General features: G+C 46.0%; 1 long non-coding RNA gene across 1 annotated transcript; it reads right to left on the bottom strand.

The window, feature by feature from the left end:
* Positions 1 to 923: 923 nt before the first annotated feature.
* Positions 924 to 5,858, bottom strand: LOC140693803 (uncharacterized). Its single transcript, XR_012069507.1, has 3 exons — positions 5,730 to 5,858; positions 2,468 to 2,540; positions 924 to 1,094 (listed from the first exon to the last, which is right to left on the bottom strand). It is a non-coding gene; the product is annotated as an uncharacterized lncRNA (long non-coding RNA).
* Positions 5,859 to 7,881: the final 2,023 nt, after the last annotated feature.

The raw sequence follows: 7,881 nt of genomic DNA, 5'->3' as shown, positions 1-7,881 counted from the left end.
CTTGCAAGTCTTCCAACAGGATGAATGAATGCCATATTCTACACTACGTCGAGAAGAAATGGCACAAGCTTATAACAAGGAAAAGTAGCTCCGCAAAAGTGTACTAAGATCAAAAGAGACAGGCAGTAAAGTGCACATTGGGGATTGTATCATTCCTAGAAATTTCAGCCCCCTTGAAACAAATGGATAGATGTCCCGTGAATGCGGGTGTTTCAGCAGAAATCAACCGACGGCTATGTATTGCGGGTGTGCCCATATTACAGGAACAATAGTTTCCCTTAGTGGGTCTCTGTGTACTGTGAACTGTTAGAAAGTTTAAAGACGTGTGAAACATTCAACTGAAAATGGACACACTTCCCTCCGTTGCTACAGTGCATACAGATCTGAACAAAAGGAAAGAGGGAAGAACAAAGGCCCATGGGACGCTAGTGGGTAGAATCACATTTACCTTAGGAACCTCTCGTCGGATGCAGCCCCTCCCCCAACACTGACAAGATGCAGCAGCCATTGGGGATGGCAGTTAGCGGTTGGATTCCAGGTGGAATGTTGGTGTGTACCGCGAGGCTTGTTGTGGCTGGTGGATCCTAGGTAACCGGGCAGAGTTCTGTGGGTGGATCAGTGCGATGGAGGGGCTGCCGCCCTCTGTGGAGCTTGGCTTAGGTCTTTGGTCCGGGAAGCTGTGTCAGTTCGAGATACTGCTGCTGCCCAAAGACCTGAGTTCACGGGTCAGTTTCCAGAACCTGAAAGGGCAGACAGTGGAAGATCTGCCTGTCTTCAGCTTACTGGAGAGGCTCCGAGGTACTTTCAGACTTTCCCCGTCCTGGTGAAGTCAACTTTAGGGGAGATACGAAGAGAAGCTGGCCGAAAAGCTGGCTGAACGGATTGAGGAGAGATGCGAACACATTGATGAAAGATGTTCTGCTACAATAGAGAATACTGGCCTGGAGACAGCTGTAGAGGATAGCAGGCTCGAAAGGCATTCATGAGACATATTGAACCTCGCTGATACTAGCAGAAACCTACGGAGGGCCACCGTGGACTGGAGGAAGTTCCTCAATTCTCTGCTCCAAGAACGGGTCCAAGATCCCTGACGTCTAAAGAGAAGAGATGGCAGAGATGATAAAAACGCTCATGTTCTTGAAAGAGGTCAGATAATCCACACGACCCAAGGGGCAATTCCAAGCCATTCAGATCAAAGTGCACCAAGCCCAGGTAAGCCTTTTCCCAGGTTTGGGCCTAGCTATCAAGCACTTGCTCTTCCCTCCCCTCCACTCAGGCATCCATTTTGAGGGATCAGTACCTGAGCTGCAATGAAGCCAGTAAGAGAAGAGCAAGCCCCTCCTAGAATCAGAGTTCCTCTAGCTTCATCCTCTGTGAACAACAGGGAACCCCATAAAGGTCAAATACTCTCGTATGAAATAGATAGGAATTGAATACTTAGCTCCCACAAAGAAACGATGGCCTTCCGCTAGATTCAGCAAATGCTGGGATTATGTCCTCTCTGGGGTGAAGGGAGTGTGGTAAGTGAGGGGAATCTTTGACTGAACTTGAATCTGTATTAGGCCTCCGTTTTTCAAGACAGTCTAGGTAAATATTAGAAGTCAGATAGTGAACGGAACTGTAAAAGTCGCCAATGACATGAAAGACACAGCTTATGTGGACCGTCTTTCAATTGAGTCAAGCCCCCGGGGGCAATCTATCATGGGGGTGCAGACTTGGTTGCATTCAAGTGCTTTACCCAACATGATCGGATGATTAAGCGTTCTCATCACTGATAGAAGAACACCTGGTTCTCAGTAGCCTAGCATAGCTGCAGCAGGGTTCTCATAGCTATAATGCCTCTAGGTTCTTTGGATTCAAAGCTAAATGTATATATTTAGTTCGTTTCCTCTTGTATTTTCCTTGAGAGGGATGTTACACCTTGAAATGCCAACATTGACCAGTAGGTGTCATCGGGAGTAAAGGGCACCACATGCACAAGGGAATCCAAGCTTGGGGGTTATTTCATGTTTCCATTAGTTATTTCATGGTTCCTGTTGGTTTCGGAGGCTTCAACAGTAAAGAGCTGACATGACCCCTTTAACAGTTCGGACTGCTAGTTTGCATTCTATCTGTCTATGTTTTCCTTAGAGCTGACAAAATGTTACCGAAATTGACAAGTCTGGCTTCTAGGTCGATTTAGTATGTTTCAGAAACTAACTTCATTTTCGTATAACTCCCAAAACATTTATATCAATTCTATTAAATTTTTAAAGACTGCAAATGAGAAATCAACACAATGTCAAAACTGGAGTCTTCGGACAATCCCTCCCACCATGGCTGTATAGAAACAAAGAGATAAAAAGAAATCACATTTCTGTGAAATGTATCTGGAAAGTGTTGATTCATCGATGCCCAGTTGACAGAGAAGCAGTGCAACCTGCGCTCACTCGCTCCCATGAACACAGCAATGGAAACAACCACTCACCCAGCCCTTGGCACAGGACACTTGCCGAAGAGAGGTCTGTTACTTCCAAAGACAGGATGAGGCCTCAGAACACCTGGAAGCAGGAGAAGGAAAAGCAGGGAATGGATACCAGTGCATGGTCTGAGCCCTGTTGATGGAGCAGTAAAGGTGAAACTCTCTTTAACTTGGACGCACACCCACAAGCGGAGAACAGACATGGGATTGAAGGTGATGCGCTGAGTGTTAGAAGAGTGCACAGCAGATGCTTGGCTGACAGAACTCAAAGAATACAGTGCAAAATATCCCCACAGTTGATTCTGAGACCAAGCTCCGAGCTGCCAAATTTGAGGTAGCAGAGGCAGCGTTCAGGGAGGGATAGGGCTACGGATGGTGGCACACGCTGAGTCTCAGGGATCTGGAGTGCGTTGTGGGATGTGGTGGGTCCTATCAAGAGAGCAAACCGACCTGTGGCCCCAATGAGCAAGCAACCACCCTGGCGCGCGCAGTTGAAATTATCGATATGTCCCATGGCCACACCCAGTGCATCTGCAGGACCAGAGACCAATTTGGCATTTTGCCAATAGAGCATGTGTGGGGCTGAATCAGAGATATTGTGCATCGGGTCTGAGGGATCCAGGGGGCCTTGGGTTTGAATTCAGAATGAAAAGCCTTAGGAACTGCTACATTCATAACCTGGGCTGTGATTATGGTTTGGTTTGAGGCACAGGATGTGCAACAGCTCTGTGGTTGGCTTCGTGCACCCGTGCCACAAGGATGAGAGGACAAGGAAGTGTGGTCCAAGACCACAGCGTGAGAAGAGGAAGGATTTCCTTCAGTTTATCTCTCAAAAGCGGATGCTACATTTTGGATGGCACCGGCACGGTTCGGCAGCGAGGACACCAAGTTCGGGCTGCGGGATCATTCCAGCAGGCCCTGATGTGTGACATCCATAGATATGCTTCCACTGGTGTTTCTGTAGACAGAGAAGCTCTTGGAAGAACTGGTTTCAGTGGGACATTCCCGTGGCACTACAAAGCACAAGCGCACTCACACTCTGCTCTTCTGGAAACACTCCAAAATAACAGAGAGTAGAATGCAGAGCTGAGAACCTTTAGAAGCTCCATTTCCACCAGAGGTAGTGTCCTGTGCTCTTTCAGATTTGTGAGATAAGCGTAATCAAAATGAGGTTATCCTAATCGAAATAGTATGGGGGGTTCATCACAACAAAGGCAACACCAGCAATTGGAGACAGACCAGACAACACACACAGGAACAGGACATGGCATCAATGTCTAGGAAAATTTGTCCTCACAGAAATCCCATGCAATTGTGTAGAGCCAAGTGTCTAAAGTTTTCACTTAACCAAGCCCTAGAAGTCTACATTAGATACCTGAAATTACCTGACCAGTAGAGATGAAGAAATACAGTAAAAGGAAAAGGAAGTACCATTTTCAGTTCCAAAGAGATTGAAGGCCCTAAAGATAAGCTTTCAGACAACTAGACTGCAAAACGCTCTCCAGAGCAAGTATTGAAAATGGAGGTGAGGGAAACACTGAAGAACAACAGTGTCTCAGAATCACAAAAGGCAGAATACCAGAAAAGGGGAAGAGAAAGCCTAAAGACGAGCCAAATAATATCAGAAAACTCAGTGGATGAGAAAATATCAGGGCTAACATTCCGTCCTAAGCAGACGAGATATTGCAGAGGGACGCGTGAATGACTTTGAAGACAGGGGAACAGAAATCCCTCGGTCAGAAGCACACATAGGAAAGCAAGTACAAACCAATGAAAACATTGCTGTTGAATCCTGGTTGAAGACAAGGCATGAAAGACTAAAATTCGAAAGAGTCCCAGATGGAAAAGCAAGAGATAAAGAAACAAACAATGTTTGAAAAGTTATGTGTAGAAAAATCAGACTGAAACTTGCTGAAAGCCAAGATAGAATCATCTAGGCGAATTCAGGAAGTACACAGCGTCCAAAAGAGGTGGAATCCCAATAGACTTAGCAGCAGCTGTATGATCCAAATCAACAAAGTTCATGAGCATCCCAGTGATTTAAAATGCGCCTGGAGGAAAGCAACATAGTCACAAGAGAACCTCCAGAGGGGTTTCAGCTGCTATCTCAGCAGCAATATTGCAGGACAGGGAGGAGTGCCAGGACATAGACCATAGCTTGAATGGCAAAATGCTGCCATCTAGGGTAGCCTATGCCACATGACCACCATTTCTAATAACAGCAGAGCTAGAGAATGCCACAGACCTGCAAATCTTAAAAGAATTCAGCAGTTCGAAACTTATCCTAAAAGAAAGGTTGAGGATTCTCCCCTGAAGGGATAAGCAGCAAGATGAAATGGAAAGAAGAAAACCCTTATTGGAAATGCAAGAAGAGCATGAGTGGAAAAGAAGAAACAAGAAGAAGGCAAGGAGGACATCAAAACCCTAAAGATGGGAGAGGGAAGCAGGAAATCATAGGGGATTGGAAGCACTCTCTTAAGGGAGTCAGCTTATATGACTCTCTGTTGGAAGCAAACGGAGAGATGCATGGCCTGACGTGTTTGCAAAGCAAACGAGAAGCAGACCAAGAAAGAATCAAACAAACAAACAACACAAAAAGGGTAGGGTAACATGAATATTCAAAAGAAATTACTCAAGGTGATGTCAAGGATCATTCAGTACGCATCGACCCAGTATCGCGGCTTGAATGTACTCAGCACACCTGTATTCGGAAATCAGAGGCGTGCATTTATATTCGTAAATATTGATTCATATGAGCATATCGTGACCTAACCCAAATGCCGATTTGGAATCCAATGGATTCCTAGTCCGTGATATAGACTTGCAAGTCTTCCAACAGGATGAATGAATGCCATATTCTACACTACGACGAGAAGAAATGGCACAAGCCTATAACGAGGAAAAGTAGCTCCACAAAAGTGTACTAAGATCAAAAGAGACAGGCAGTAAAGTGCACATTGGGGATTGTATCATTCCTAGGAATTTCAGCCCCCTTGAAACAAATGGATAGATGTCCCGTGAATGCGGGTGTTTCAGCAGAAATCAACCGACGGCTATGTATTGCGGGTGTGCCCATATTACAGGAACAATAGTTTCCCTTAGTTGGTCTCTGTGTACTGTGAACTGTTAGAAAGTTTAAAGACGTGTGAAACATTCAACTGAAAATGGACACACTTGCCTCCGTTGCTACAGTGCATACAGATCTGAACAAAAGGAAAGAGGGAAGAACAAAGGCCCATGGGACGCTAGTGGGTAGAATCACATTTACCTTAGGAACCTCTCGTCGGATGCAGCCCCTCCCCCAGCACTGACAAGATGCAGCAGCCATTGGGGATGGCAGTTAGCGGTTGGATTCCAGGTGGAATGTTGGTGTGTACCGCGAGGCTTGTTGTGGCTGGTGGATCCTAGGTAACCGGGCAGAGTTCTGTGGGTGGATCAGTGCGATGGAGGGGCTGCCGCCCTCTGTGGAGCTTGGCTTAGGTCTTTGGTCCGGGAAGCTGTGTCAGTTCGAGATACTGCTGCTGCCCAAAGACCTGAGTTCACGGGTCAGTTTCCAGAACCTGAAAGGGCAGACAGTGGAAGATCTGCCTGTCTTCAGCTTACTGGAGAGGCTCCGAGGTACTTTCAGACTTTCCCCGTCCTGGTGAAGTCAACTTTAGGGGAGACACGAAGAGAAGCTGGCCGAAAACATGGCTGCACGGATTGAGGAGAGATGCGAACACATTGATGAGAGATGTTCTGCTACAATACAGAATACTGGCCTGGAGACAGCTGTAGAGGATAGCAGGCTCGAAAGGCATTCATGAGACATATTGAACCTCGCTGATACTAGCAGAAACCTACGGAGGGCCACCGTGGACTGGAGGAAGTTCCTCAATTCTCTGCTCCAAGAACGGGTCCAAGATCCCTGACGTCTAAAGAGAAGAGATGGCAGAGATGATAAAAACGCTCATGTTCTTGAAAGAGGTCAGATAATCCACACGACCCAAGGGGCAATTCCAAGCCATTCAGATCAAAGTGCACCAAGCCCAGGTAAGCCTTTTCCCAGGTTTGGGCCTAGCTATCAAGCACTTGCTCTTCCCTCCCCTCCACTCAGGCATCCATTTTGAGGGATCAGTACCTGAGCTGCAATGAAGCCAGTAAGAGAAGAGCAAGCCCCTCCTAGAATCAGAGTTCCTCTAGCTTCATCCTCTGTGAACAACAGGGAACCCCATAAAGGTCAAATACTCTCGTATGAAATAGATAGGAATTGAATACTTAGCTCCCACAAAGAAACGATGGCCTTCCGCTAGATTCAGCAAATGCTGGGATTATGTCCTCTCTGGGGTGAAGGGAGTGTGGTAAGTGAGGGGAATCTTTGACTGAACTTGAATCTGTATTAGGCCTCCGTTTTTCAAGACAGTCTAGGTAAATATTAGAAGTCAGATAGTGAACGGAACTGTAAAAGTCGCCAATGACATGAAAGACACAGCTTATGTGGACCGTCTTTCAATTGAGTCAAGCCCCCGGGGGCAATCTATCATGGGGGTGCAGACTTGGTTGCATTCAAGTGCTTTACCCAACATGATCGGATGATTAAGCGTTCTCATCACTGATAGAAGAACACCTGGTTCTCAGTAGCCTAGCATAGCTGCAGCAGGGTTCTCATAGCTATAATGCCTCTAGGTTCTTTGGATTCAAAGCTAAATGTATATATTTAGTTCGTTTCCTCTTGTATTTTCCTTGAGAGGGATGTTACACCTTGAAATGCCAACATTGACCAGTAGGTGTCATCGGGAGTAAAGGGCACCACATGCACAAGGGAATCCAAGCTTGGGGGTTATTTCATGTTTCCATTAGTTATTTCATGGTTCCTGTTGGTTTCGGAGGCTTCAACAGTAAAGAGCTGACATGACCCCTTTAACAGTTCGGACTGCTAGTTTGCATTCTATCTGTCTATGTTTTCCTTAGAGCTGACAAAATGTTACCGAAATTGACAAGTCTGGCTTCTAGGTCGATTTAGTATGTTTCAGAAACTAACTTCATTTTCGTATAACTCCCAAAACATTTATATCAATTCTATTAAATTTTTAAAGACTGCAAATGAGATATCAACACAATGTCAAAACTGGAGTCTTCGGACAATCCCTCCCACCACGGCTGTATAGAAACAAAGAGATAAAAAGAAATCACATTTCTGTGAAATGTATCTGGAAAGTGTTGATTCATCGATGCCCAGTTGACAGAGAAGCAGTGCAAACTGCGCTCACTCGCTCCCATGAACACAGCAATGGAAACATCCACTCACCCAGCCCTTGGCACAGGACACTTGCCGAAGAGAGGTCTGTTACTTCCAAAGACAGGATGAGGCCTCAGAACACCTGGAAGCAGGAGAAGGAAAAGCAGGGAATGGATACCAGTGCATGGTCTGAGCCCTGTTG

The sequence above is a fragment of the Vicugna pacos genome, unplaced genomic scaffold (assembly GCF_048564905.1).
Source record: "Vicugna pacos unplaced genomic scaffold, VicPac4 scaffold_20, whole genome shotgun sequence".
Classification (NCBI taxonomy): domain Eukaryota; kingdom Metazoa; phylum Chordata; class Mammalia; order Artiodactyla; family Camelidae; genus Vicugna; species Vicugna pacos.
This window is presented reverse-complemented; position numbering and strand designations above follow the sequence as displayed.